Here is a 13,764-nt window from a genome sequence, read left to right as displayed (position 1 = left end):
ATCTGTTCCAATACAAAATTTCACAATGGGATAATGCACTTCAGCATTTCAAAGTTCTGTCCCTCCAGCTTTATATAAAATTTGGATAGATACAAAATGCCCTGCTTCTTACAGCAGTATAACCATGCTGCATAATCTCTGTGTTAATAAAAGATTGGTTAAGTAAGTTATGGGGTGACTAATCTGCATTGTGGTTGCAGTTGAGCAAATTCCTAGCAAAGTGAGTCTAGGCAGAACCCATTATTTTTACAGGGTAAGGAAGGGAGGCCAAGGCTGCAATCCTATAAATGCATACCTGAAAGTAAGTTCCATAGACCTCAACAATGCTTGCTCCTGCCCTGCACAAACATGTATTAGATGGTTCATGCAATGCATCTGGTACAATACTTAACTGCCTTTCTGGGTACACACCCAAGTTATCTAATGGACAAGAAGTGGAGTTATTCAATGTGCTTGTAATCTCCCATAACAAATACTGGGAGGTGGCTCATGTATTACTTTAGCCCATGATTTTAAAAATTGCGCCAGCATTGCACAGAGGGAAGTCTACAACAGGTGGTGCTGGTGCTGAATGGGGTCTATTGACAGATCTGTGATGATAGATTGGCAAGACTTCTTCATTCTGAATTAATACTGTATTCTGTTCCTTAATTCTACCCAGATTCGCTTCTTTGCATTGGCGTCATTGGTGGATCTTGTGGCCCTAGTAGAAAACAAAGTGGATCCCACGAGCCTAACTCTGCTTTACACAAGCTCCCTGTAGATTGGGAGTGGAGGGATATCATAATAACCATACAAAACAAGTTGAAAGCCCTGAGTCAGACTGTGTGGTTACCATAGTAACTTTTAATGTGCTCCACCCAAGCAGCACAGTAGCCTCTGATGCATGAACACACCAGTGGCATGACAGACATGATGCTACTTGAATGCTTCCTTTCCCGAAAATAGTTGGATTAACTTCCCAACCACATGGTGAACTGACATCCCAAATAGGCCCAAAGTTCATTGTATTTTTATTCATTCACACTGAGAAACAAGATTGCAACACTTGAAAAACAACAACCCACTTATTCTGACCTTTCCACTTGCTGCTTAGCCAACTTTCAGTATCATTCACAAGTAGGAGAGACTGATGATAGCCTCCTAATAAATCATAGCACATAATCTTCTAACAATGCTAACTGTGATTTGTTTGGAACATTCTAACTTCCTCTCTTTGCTAAAACAAACAAACAAACAAACAAACAAACAATATTCTAATCTATATATTTCAGCTTTATGTAGAAGAAAAGGATTTAGCTTTTGAAACTCTTAATACTGAAGCTTCTTTCCAAGATCAGAACTTCAGCAAACTAAATTTTTCTTTTGCCTCAGCAAACATCAAGGCCTAGCAAAATGCTTAGAATAGCCTGTAGAAGTGTAACTAATTGCAGACAAGTGCCAGAGATTTATCCAGCTCCTTAAAACTTATATTGCCTATATGTCTCCCATATTGGTTTCTCTCAGTAAAGTCATCATTTTTTCAGTGTTTTTGGCCCCAACAAGGATTTTAGGGATGCATTTAGGCGCTCTCAAATTATTCTTAAGGACAAAAGCCAGGCATGTGTTTTGTGACACTTAACACCCAATCCTTATTTGGAAGTCAAAGCAGTTTCAAATCCTTCACCCTCATCCTAGGGTCACATCCACACCATATATTTAAAGCACATGGCTTCTCCCAAAGAATACTGGGAATTGTAGTTTCTAAAGGTGCTGAGAATAGTACCTCTGTAACAGGTATGCTACAGTTCCTGGATTCTTTGGGGGGAAGCCATGCTTTAAATGTAGATATTAGGGATGTATTTAGGCTATCTCACACATGCTCAGAGGTCTCCCCTCTTTATTATTTGGGTCTATGTTCTTGAGAGTCCTGGCTCATATTAAACTAGAACTGCACAACTTATGATCCACCAAGCCAAGTGGAACCCACCAGTCATGTACAATGCCCCATCACAACTCAATAAACCACCTATATTTGCTTTGCCAATATTTTTTCAAGAAGAGGCTTACCTAGCATCTAGATGGCCACAATACATGAGTGATGTCATGCATGGTGCTTATACAAGGCAGAGTTTCACCTGTTGACATTATTTTGGCTGAGGTAGTATGCTAAGATTTCAGAACAAGCTAAAGGAGAATGCACTGAGCAAGGGGACAACCTTAAAGCAGGGAATGTGTTCTGAAAGTTCAAGGACGCACAAAGTGTTATCTAGCAATCAGCTGACATCAGGAACACATTCTTCAAAGCCGAAGGAATGTATGAAGTGTGTGGGTTTGCTGCTGATTAAAGCGAATCAGAAAATGATTCAAGTTATTTATTCCTCTGGATATGTACACTTGGAAGATACAAATTTGAAACCATATTTAGAGTCCTTAAGGCAGTACGAAGAGATGCGGGTGGTGCTATAATCTAAACCACTGAGCCTAGGGCTTGCCGATCAGAAGGTTGCCGGTTTGAATCCCTGCGACGAGGTGAGCTCCCATTGCTCGGTCCCAGCTCCTGTCAACCTAGCAGTTCGAGAGCACGTCAAAGTGCAAGTAGATCAATAGGTACCGCTCCGGTGGGAAGGTAAACGGCGTTTCCATGTGCTGCTTTGGTTTCGCCAGAAGTGGCTTAGTCATGATGGCCACATGACCCGGATAAACTGTCTGCGGACAAACGTTGGCTCCCTTGGCCACTAAATCGAGATGAGCGCCACAACCCCAGAGTCATTCACGACTGGACTTAACTGTCAGGGGTCCTTTACCTTTACCTTTTTAAGGCAGTATGAACGAGATAAACCCTATTGGTTTATCCCACTTTTCTGTCAGCTTGTGTCCAGGCAGTAAAAGTTTAAAATTCACATGGATATTCCCCCACCCCAGCTCAGGACTTTAGCACCCTTGACTGTGTAAAGAGCAGAGCTTTTCTCTCAAGCTCTGTCACTTCACAATGGTACAAAGAACTATGAGCTTCCTTTTTCAGCATGCAGCGTTTTGTAAAAGCTCCGACTGAGAGAATAAAGGCTTCTCTCAAGGGCAGAAAGGGTCTTCTGTATTTCTTCTTACAAACTTTGCATCATAGAAATTTGTCATCTTTACTAAAATATTTGTTTCATATCATCCATTTCCCCTCTGCAATATTAATAAATGTTTTTGTGCCTTGAGCAAGGCCTGTCTTGCCTTTTGTGCTCATTCTTCAGCAGCCAGTGCAAAACAGCTGCTCTGGGGTTCCCATTTAGCCAACGGTGGCACATTATAATGGATGTAAAGATGAAAGTTTTCTGCTTCCATAGATAGTTGGGCCCTGCTTTTACTGTTCAGAACAACAGTGCTTGCACTTGTGAGCCTCCCAATGCCAGCATGATGGGATTTGCAGGGGACATGCCCATGATGATTGCAGCAGTGTAAAATGGACCAGGGTGTCACAGAATCAGGATTTACATTGGTCATTGCAAGGGCCATGGGATTTTCCTACTGGCTCCCAGGAAGAAACTACTGGCTCCCAGGAAGAAACTGCCATAGATACAGGATGTAACCAAGGAGCAAAGCATGCTTTATGTTCATTCGTGTTTTTTTGTTGTTTTTTTACTGTAGGGTGTCTGACAAGGAATTTGTGCATTTAGAAAATCTGTTGTGTTTTTTTAAAAAAACCCTCAATCTTGAATCACAGATCCTGCAGCAAAATAATCCTTCCTTATCCCATACGGCCATGGAGCTTGTTGAATCTTGATTTAAATATCTCATAAATTGATGACAGCAGTGCCAGGGCTCTAAAGTTGCTGCTGCCACAACTTGTAGTGAGTTTTGCTCCCATCAAGTTGCAGCTTATTACTCGTCCTTTCCTTATTCTTGGCTCAGGGCCTAATGGAATTTCTTATCCCCTCCAGCTATGACTTGGATTCTGCTGCTCGATAATTTATTACATTAGACACCATCTTTCACACAGCTTAGCTCAGTTGGTTAGAGTGTGGTGCTGATAACACCAAGGTTGCAAGTTCAATCCCCATATGGGACAGCTGCATATTCCTGCATTGCAGGGGGTTAGACTAGATGATCCTCAGGGTCCTTTCCAACTCTACAACTCTATGATTCTATAATTCTATTTCAGTCCTTCCCTGCTTACCCTGAGCTGCCAAAAACACATCCACACACACAAGGGAAAGTCCTTCCTTTTGACTGTTACAGCAAGCATGTCCTACAAACCACAGTCCTAGGGTTCCTTAATAAGGCCTGTAATGACATTCACTCTTCCTATTTCTCAGATAAGAGGGTATTCAACCAAGCAGTCATGTTTTCATAGGTTTAGCTGAGAACTGCCAACAAAGCATTCCTACTTCATTTTTACATAATTAGCTGTACGGAAATAATTTACTAGAAAAGGGAGGATAGAGCTCTGCCGTGACACAAAAATAACTGCCCACGCTCATGTTAACTTAATTCAGATATTGTTGAATGAACGTGGAGGCCAAGGATTCTAGTGTATTTATACTTCAAGATAAGTGCATGTGAATTTAGATCCTTCCTCTAGGTAAAGTAAAGGTAAAGGTAAAGGGACCCTTGACAGTTAAGTCCAGTCGCGAACGACTCTGAGGTTGCGGCGCTCATCTCGCTTTACAGGCTGAGGGAGCTGGCATTTGTCTACTCTGCAGACAGTTTTTCGAGGTCATGTGGCCAGCATGACTAAGCTGCTTCTGGCACAATGGAACACTGACATCAGAGCAGTGCACAGAAAGGCCATTTACCTTCCCACTGGAGTGTTACCTATTTATCTACTTGCACTTTTGGTGTGCTTTCGAACTGCTAGGTTGGCAGGAGCTGGGGCGCAACGGGAGCGCAGCCCATCGCAGGGATTCGAACCGCCAACCTTCTGATCGGCAAGCCCTAGGCTCAGTGGTTTAGACCACTCCTCTATTTCTGTTTAAATGATTGTAGAACAGCTGCATGTGTGTGTGTGTGTGTGTGTGTGTGTGTGTGTGTGTGTGTGTGTACTATTTTTCTAGAAAAAGAGGTGCCGGAACTCTCCATGAACGCCTCCCTTGTTCTCTTATAATGGAAATGGTGCCCACCTGAGATGTGCCCAAACTCAGTTCTGACAAGTTCTGGCTGAAAAAAAGCCCTGGTGTGTGTGTGTGTTACAACTTTTACAATAATTACAAGATGGATTACAAAACTCAAAAGCAATGAAAGCATCACATAATCAGTAAAAGCAATTCAGTCACAAAATGATCTGAAACGTGCCACTAAAATGTCTTCTTAGAAATCATGCTAGCTTGCACATATTAAAGCTAATCATTAAAGGTCCTCCCAAGTGAAGTATTTCCTAAGTGCTTATATGTATAAAGAGGGGTGCTACTATAGAAAAGTTGTGCCTGTGTTACTTACTCTGGTTAGCAGGACACCAGGAGCTGGAATGAATAACTTTTTCAATTATCACAATGGACAAAATTCAGCCAAAGACAAGTGCTTCTAAATTATTTTGCTATCAACAGAAGAAATTTTAATACATTCTTAATGACTGCAAGTTTGGCTGAATCATACCCATGTTTCCAGTTTGATGGAATACCATAACTAAATTTCCTCTTTCATATTCTAAATTGGGTTTATTGTTGTTGAATATTTCCTCCAGTTTCCATTTGAAAAAAGGAGAGTAGCTCAATTAAAAACAGAAGAAAACAAAATGAGCCATGTAAAATTTTCTGAGCATTCTCTTTGTGTATGACCTATTAGATTATTGCAATGTCTGTGGTTGGGTTCTTCCTGGAAAAAGTGTAACAAATTTATTCATAAATAAAGAGTTGGCAAACTTAGCAAAGTTATAAACAATGGATAATTATATAATCAACCTATTTTCCTCTTGCATGCTGGTCAGGTGTGTTTACTGAACCGTCTAAAAGCAGGTGGTTATGTAAAATGCAGAAGAGTTGTCAGGCCAGCTTCTAATTTTGTAAGATGCATACCTTAAATTATATGTATATTTAAAAATGACCAAGAAGAGCCAGACAGCACTGCAGGCCTCCTACTTCCTGTTCTGTATATGTTTAGGTTAAGTAATGTAGACTTGATTAAAATGATTACCCAGAAGCATGTAATTCTCAAACTGAAAACCAAGCAGATTAAGGGGTTGCCTCTCAGTGCTATTTTCTCTTTTATTAAGTATTGTTATTCATATCTATATTCCACCCTTTCCCCGAGGAAATAACATAGCATGCATGGTGTTTTCAGTTAATTAGGAAATGAATTCACATCTTACAAGAAGGCTAGGTGTACACAGTACATATCATGGGCATGATTCAGCCAAGGTTAAGCACTGTCTGTTCTGTTAAAATCAACTGAGTGTTAATCACATACCTAATTCCTCCAATGGAATTGAACATTTCCTGAATTTCCTGGATTATTCCCCCGTTTCCCCTCCCAAAAACAAATGATCTTTAGTATTTTTCACATAGCTTCCAAACAAAAAGAATAGGAGAGTACGGTAAATGCTTACTCCTTTTTACAATTCCTTGCATATTGGAGAAGAGACTGGGACTCAGGATAGCAGAAATATATTTCACTGCAGCATGCCTTCAGCTTTCCACCTTAACAACTGAAGCCAGAAAATTTAATTGGAAAGAGACTTCCTCAGGCATCAGCTGTGGTAGTGATTAGGGTGGTTTAATTTGGTGGTTTCTCAAACATGCTGCCTTCGGGAAACCATTTCCACATCATCTTATCTGCTGTAAAATGGCTGTACAATTATTCCTGGGCATGTTTAAGGGTGCACAGTCAGTTTACAGAGTTTCATAGCTTGGCAAGCCTCTCTGGTCACATTTTTGCCCTGTGTGAACTGAAAGACCATGTCCAGGACACTCTCCTGTGATGTGCACTGCAGGAGATTTGTGTCTTCCAAGAAATGTGTCGTATCATTAGTAAACTTCTCATTCTGCTGGAATACCAGGGTCCCTTGAAACAAAGTTTTGGCTATGTGTTCCTCATTTTCTCTGTGGACTGTGAGTGTTCAAGCCGGGAAACTGTGGGATAGTTAACACATGTATATCTTGTGTTACAGCAGCATGCAATGATGACTTGCATGTATGAATGGGTCATCCTTGATGTAACACCACAAGCAGATCTTTTCCATATCTCCTTAAATATATTTTTCAGCTTTCAGTCACCAACTCTATTGGTGTATTCAGCTTTCAGTCACCAACTGTATGATAATGAGTGCAGAGAAATTAAGCTTGTGCTGATCTAGAAGCAAATACCATCTTGGATTTACTTCTGAGAAGACCTACACAGGATTGCACTTGGAATAGCACACGTGCATATGTGAATCAGGCCTGTGGCTTTTGTACTTGTTTAATACTGTTGCTTTCCCAGAGCAGGCTGTGCAAACCTAATGTAAGAAATGCCAGTGAACAAGCACTGTCGATCTTACCGTTTTTGCAAAATTCCAGCACACATTTGAGTTATTTGGATTTTAGAAAGAATCTTTACAGTTGTGTTGTTTTTGTGCATGTGTTTAAATACTTTCATATTCTGGGCTGTCTTTCTATTTTTCAGGCTGCCAAGCATTTGTCTGCTGCCTGAGTCAGGGCCCCACCCATGGAAGCAAGGCTGTGCTTGCTTTGCATAGCAGATGGAAGCTGTCATGCCTAAAAATTCCATTATGGCAGGATTTATTGGAAATGAACCTTCTAATAACTAGCTACCACACCAGCAATTTTTTTTAAAAAAAAGTCAAGGCAGTGTTCTCTGTTAACTACAAATAAGATGGAAAATAAAGAGTGTATTCAAAACAGGAAGAAGGGCCATTCTGTTTGACCTCAAACATACCCTGTAACATCCAAGTTTTATTCCCATGTGATAATTCTGTTTAAGTTAGCAGTCTCCCCCTCCCATGGAGTTTTTCTATAAATCAAAAATTCATCTATGCTATGCAAATCTTGTCTTGATAGGTGTGTTTGTATGTAATTAATCATTTCGGTTACCTTCCACGGGAAGAAAGCCTTGTGATCCAATGTGCAAAATATCACTGTCCAGATTGCCTTGCTGATAACTGGTGACACACTGAAGTTATTTCTGCTGAGAGCTGTAGATGGTAACAAGTAGTGTACACCAGACATTCCCAGAAGAGTGAATATGGACTTAGCAAAGAATTGTGAGAGACATTGGGGTGTGCTGTTTAGGGAATATTTTGTGCCTTTTCATAGTTACAGGTAAAAATTGCCCCAGGCACTACAGTGCCATCGGTTATTACCTTCCTATGTAATAAAAATGACATTCTTGTCAAGGAATTCCAGGAACGTAGCAGCCAAATCAGGAATAGTGTGTGTGCAGGTTTGGGGATGGTGTAAGATGAGCAAGTCAATGGTGTTGTCTCTCTCCCGAATCAATGCTAGGCTTACACACTGGCAAGACTGGATGTACTACCTACAGGGGAGATTCCAGAAAACATCACTTAGAGAGAGACTACGCACTTGTGGACAGAGGCCAATAGAATCAGTCACACATGTTCTTGTGCACTCGTACTAGACAATTTGATCTAAGTTTATTAATCAGTTGGTTGCTAGTAGGGAGTGGAATTCAGAATGCAAGGTAGCCTTCCTTATGTTTACTCAGGATGGGGATGGGATGGAGAGTGTAGACAGGTTTCTGCCACATGCAATGAGGATTCATGAATGGTATACAGCACTAACTTAAATAAAAAAATTCCTTCAGTAGCACCTTAAAGACCAACTAAGTTTTTATTTTGGTATGAGCTTTCGTGTGCATGCACACTTCTTCAGATACCACACGAAAGCTCATACCAAAATAAAAACTTAGTTGGTCTTTAAGGTGCTACTGAAGGAATTTTTTTATTTTACTTCGATCCAGACCAACACGGCTACCTACCTGTAACCAGCACTAACTTAAGTTTTAGATGCAGAGGGGTTGGGGGGTGAATGGTGTTTTGTTTTGGGGTTTTTGGGTGCTGAACCCTACTGGAATCTTGTATGTTTGCCAATAAAAGTTTAAGAATCTAACATTCTTGTCAGTTAAGTAGGGCCAGCCCAAGACATTTTGGCACCTGAGGCAAACCACAAAATGCCTCCTGCACCAGGGGAGAGAGGAGTGAAGATCTATATGGAGAACAAGGGTGGGAGGAGTTCAGCACCAGCTCTTATTTGCCAAGAGGTCACTGTATTTTGGTGGGGGAGGTTGCTGAGGAGGCAGCAGATCTGGCCTCCAAGGAGCGTCCCACAGCTGTCACTGCTACTGCATCAGCAGCATCAGCATCAGCATCAGCAGGTGATGCATTCCTTGGAGGCTGGAACTGTTGCCCCTAAGGATCCTGCTGCTCAAGGCGTTTGCTTCTCCTTGCCTCATAGGTGGGCCAGCCCTGCAGTCAGGAGTAGTTGTACACTGTTTCTCAAGCTTTAAAAAGTGAATAGCATATTTTTATCCTTGATTAGCTGGGGTAAGTGCATCAGAAATATGCACCAGAAAGAACAGCCAAAGCTGGATGAAGAATGCGTGGTTAAGTGGGTGGTGGGTGTAAGTTCGTTTGGGTTGTGTGTAAGTTCATTTGGTGGTGGTGATCTCGCAGCACTATGAGAGCTTAGGAAAATATTTTATCTGTTCTGTACAATAAAAATATTAATTCATGTTAATATTAGGGTCTATCCACTCTTAAGGAAATCAGCCCTGAGTGCTCACTGGAAGGACAGGTCCTGAAGCTGAGGCTCCAATACTTTGGCCACCTCATGAGAAGAGAAGAATCCTTGGAAAAGACCCTGATGATGGGAAAGATTGAGGGCACTAGGAGAAGGGGACGACAGAGGACGAGATGGTTGGACAGTGTTCTCGAAGCTACGAACATGAGTCTGACCAAACTGTGGGAGGCAGTGGAAGACAGGAGTGCCTGGCGTGCTATGGTCCATGGGGTCATGAAGAGTCGGACAAGACTAAATGACTAAACAACAACAACAACAAATATTAGGGTCTGATCACAGAATTGTAAAGTTTTATCAGATAAAAGGACTGAGTGAAAAATTAAGAAAATTGTATTACGAGTGTAAAGAAGGGTCACCCCTTCAGGGTGGTTTTTATAGAAGGTTTGATTTTATGTACATATTGATTGTAAAACTGAATGAACTGGTCATTGCAATATTTGTGTAGAATTATCCAAGTACTCCCTACTCCAAAACAAATGCTGGCTTGCTAACTATGCAGGTAGTTCTGACCATACTAAACATACTAAAAAGTGAACATACTAAATAGGTATCAGTAAAGTCTTGTTGGTTAACATAGTTACTTATGCTCCCTCTTCCTTCCTAGAAACAGGATCTTACTGAAGGATACAACTTTACCTTGAAATAGCACTTCAGATTTCTGAATATATTTGAATATTCACATTTTGATCTGGAGCCAGTTTAGTTTATTCCGAATTCCCCACCATAACATACAGGAAATTTGTGCTGGTCTGCTTACAGTACTGATTATATTCTTAGCTTAGTTGCCAGGGAACAAAGCCTGGCTAAATCCTTGTGTAAATCAAAATACAATCTCTCTTTCTAATCCTGTTGCCTTACTGTTTATCACAATTCCTGAACCAGCATTTACACATTCTATGAAATTTACATGGAACTGTTATTTCATTGAAACTGAGGAGGATCTGTCCTATTCTCAGGGTGTATATCCTCATGCCATACCCATTTTGAAAGAGGCACCAGAGCACATTTCCTATTCTCATTACTACTACTGAATCATATTTACTTATTTACTTGCCCTTTTGTTATAAGCTATCTGGGCAGAATTAAAAGTACAGTATCGTTATATATACGGCACAACAATAAAATAAGAATACAATAGAACATAATACATGAAGAATTAAGCTGTAAAAATAAATGTTAAAAGCTGCAACATGGTTTAAAAAGCTTGGTTTTTTTGCTGGAAAGTAATTAGAATAGCCATTTCTAATACAAAGTAATAGTAATATAATAATTTATCAGGGCTACAACTGTTATAGATAATCACTAAAGTTACAATAATGTTTAAATGCATTTTGCTTAAGCTTGCCTGATTCCATGAGAATTATGGCCTGAAGCTGATTAACGACGAGGCCACCTTTAAATCACTGAGCCTAAGAGTTAAGGGCATCTGTGTTTCACATTTTTATCTTATATTTTCTTTCTGAGAGTAAAACTAGACCAAAAATACGATAAAAACTCACATTTTGTTCTGTTGTAGACAAGCCCAGATTGTGAGCCAGATATTGATGACATTTCAGAAAGTTACCTAGAGTGTATGAGATAGAGATGGGTATAAATAGTAATTAAGTCACAAGCTGAACTTAACCGTTGAAGGTAATTGACTCGGGAAAAGTGAGGGTGAATATATGTACACCATGCCCTCCATACACTGGCAACTGCTATTTAAAACTCACTTATCATAACTTTTTTCATTATTTTTTAAAATAAATTGGTCAACTGAACCCTGAATAAGAATGTCATTTGTGTTTATAATTTCCTTTGCTCCTTAAAATAACATTGCAAATGTTCTTGGGAAGCCATTCAAGATTTTGGGTGCAATGGTTAAGTCTGTTGTCACCAAAGCCTCAATAGCATTCTTTTTAAAAGAAAGAACAGCGAAAGGTCAGCAGAGACAGTACCATATTGTTTGCTGAAAATTACAAAGGACAAAAGAGGAGAGTCATTTGACTTTAGCACACCTCCTTACTGAAATGGTTGCCAGTCACGTAATTAACCAGTCCTAGCAAGAAAAGCAGAACAGTTTGACAGGACAGATGGTATCTATTAAAAGTTGCATATTTATTTCACATACATTCTAACTAGCATTTTTAAAAAATACTCCATAATTTGAAGTGACTATCCAGCGATTTCTCTCTTTAAGTTTAAAACTTTTAGCTGATAAAGGCCTATTCCTATAGTCAATAAATAGCATATCTAATTAAACTATTTTATGCTTTTTAAAACGAGAACATATGGACGCTGACAACAATCTCCATGCAGAGATTTCAGGATTTATTTTCAAGCAGTTGTTATTGAACAACACAGGGATAGACAAGACAATACGGTTGAGAGGCTGTTGATATGAGATGGCTATGGTGAATTAACACTTTGCTATAATCAGAAAGCAAAAGCCAGGATGTTTTAAATGGGTAGGCAGGTATATTGAAGTTTAGGGCACTGCGATGTCATACTGTTAGTGCAAGGGCTTTTGCCTGTGCAATGGGACTTGCGTCTCCCTGCCTCCAACCCAAATCTGCTCTGGTGGGGAAAACTCCAGTACAGATGGAGGTGGCTAAGGAGGGTGTGCAGGGAGAGGAGAGGTAGAGTACCGTATCTTCTTGTTGCACAAACAGAAGTCCTTTATTGGTTAAAACTCTGTGCCTTTAGCAGTTGCTACAGCCAACAGCCAAACCAATTTTGGTTTATGATCTAGCCCTGATCTCTGCCAAGGAATAGATGCTGACAGTATGATTCCAGGAGGCACACAAGAAAATATACCACAGCTGACGTTTCACTCAGTGCCCGGTATATCATTCTTTCCTTGTCCCAGAAGGATGAAGCTGTACCAAAGAAGGAAGGATAGCATGTGTGAAGGAAGACAGTGAACATTCATCATCAGGTTAGAACATGTATCATTAGCAAAACAGTTTTTTTAAAAAAAATCAATAGCAAAATACACATCATTAGGATGATTGGGCAGAGGGCTTGTTCTGATACCCAGTTAAATGCAGTCCATTTCTTTGCACTGAGAATGTATGTACTACGGTACATGTACACACACTCTCCGAGAACCCATCATTGCCATTTCAGCAATCCCAAAAGCAGACCTTGCTGCACTTTTGACTTTAGAAGCACTTGGCTTTTGAATGAATTCAAAGCATTATTTACACTGTGAAAAATAGAGGTGCACTTACAGATGGAGCGGGAGCCATTGTTGTCCCTGGTGACCCGAATAACTGTAGCATTTCCCTACATGTAAAGTTCCATCCTGTGCCATTTCTTGGTCGCACTAAGAATATGATGGAATGCTGTGAGCCAGATTCATTCTATAGCTAATTTGCATCTAAATATATTCAGAAAAAGAATGAGAAATACTGGTATTAGTTTTTGCCTTTCCACCAGCACTTTTAAATCCTAGATTGTGGGCTGAAAGTGGAAAGTGAAGAGATTGGCCATGCTTAGTAACAGAAAAGTCAAAACATCCCATGTTTTCTCATTGTTTAAAAGGACTTTGCTGGACCATAAAAATGAAGTCAGATTGTTCTGACCCCTTTAGATAATGCTGTTACAAGCAAATATTTGTCCACTGCCACAGCTGAACATTCTTAAGTGCTCTGGCATCGCCTGCCTAGAAATTCCTTTGCAAGAGACTCCCACATTCTGGCAAAACATTCACTATTTTGGCTTCTGCACATAAAATAATTTAAATGGCAGTTATAAGAAAAATGCTGTGTTGTATGAAAAGTTCTAAAAATGTCTTGAGTAGTGCCTAAGAAGCAAAAGTCTGCTCAAATAGCTCATTGATAAAGTTTTTGCAGGCTTTTAACATAGGCAGGCTAGAGAAAGTCTAAATCAAAGTCCTTTTTTGCAATTTTAAGAGGGAACACACTTGAGACATAATTATGTCTTCTCATCAGTGGAAATGGTAGATGGCTAATAGAGGTATATTAAAAAAGAGAAACACCTGGCTCAGTAGAGCACAGCTTTTAAAATAAAAAGTAATGGGGGAGTAGCTTGAATTTTAGAGATT

General features: G+C 40.0%; 1 protein-coding gene across 1 annotated transcript in view; it reads right to left on the bottom strand.

Annotated features, from left to right (window-relative positions):
• Positions 1-11,292, bottom strand: part of LOC118085187 (septin-10) — a 54,685-nt gene extending 43,393 nt beyond the window's left edge. The window contains exon 1 of the mRNA XM_060273398.1: positions 11,216-11,292. The gene's annotated coding sequence lies outside the window, so the exon portion shown is untranslated. The remainder of the gene's footprint in view (positions 1-11,215) is intronic.
• Between the last annotated feature and the right edge of the window lie 2,472 nt (positions 11,293-13,764).

The sequence above is a fragment of the Zootoca vivipara genome, chromosome 4 (genome assembly GCF_963506605.1).
Source record: "Zootoca vivipara chromosome 4, rZooViv1.1, whole genome shotgun sequence".
NCBI classification, from domain to species: Eukaryota; Metazoa; Chordata; class Lepidosauria; order Squamata; family Lacertidae; genus Zootoca; species Zootoca vivipara.
The sequence above is the reverse complement of the archived record's forward strand: the minus strand, read 5'-3'. Positions and strand labels throughout refer to the sequence as shown.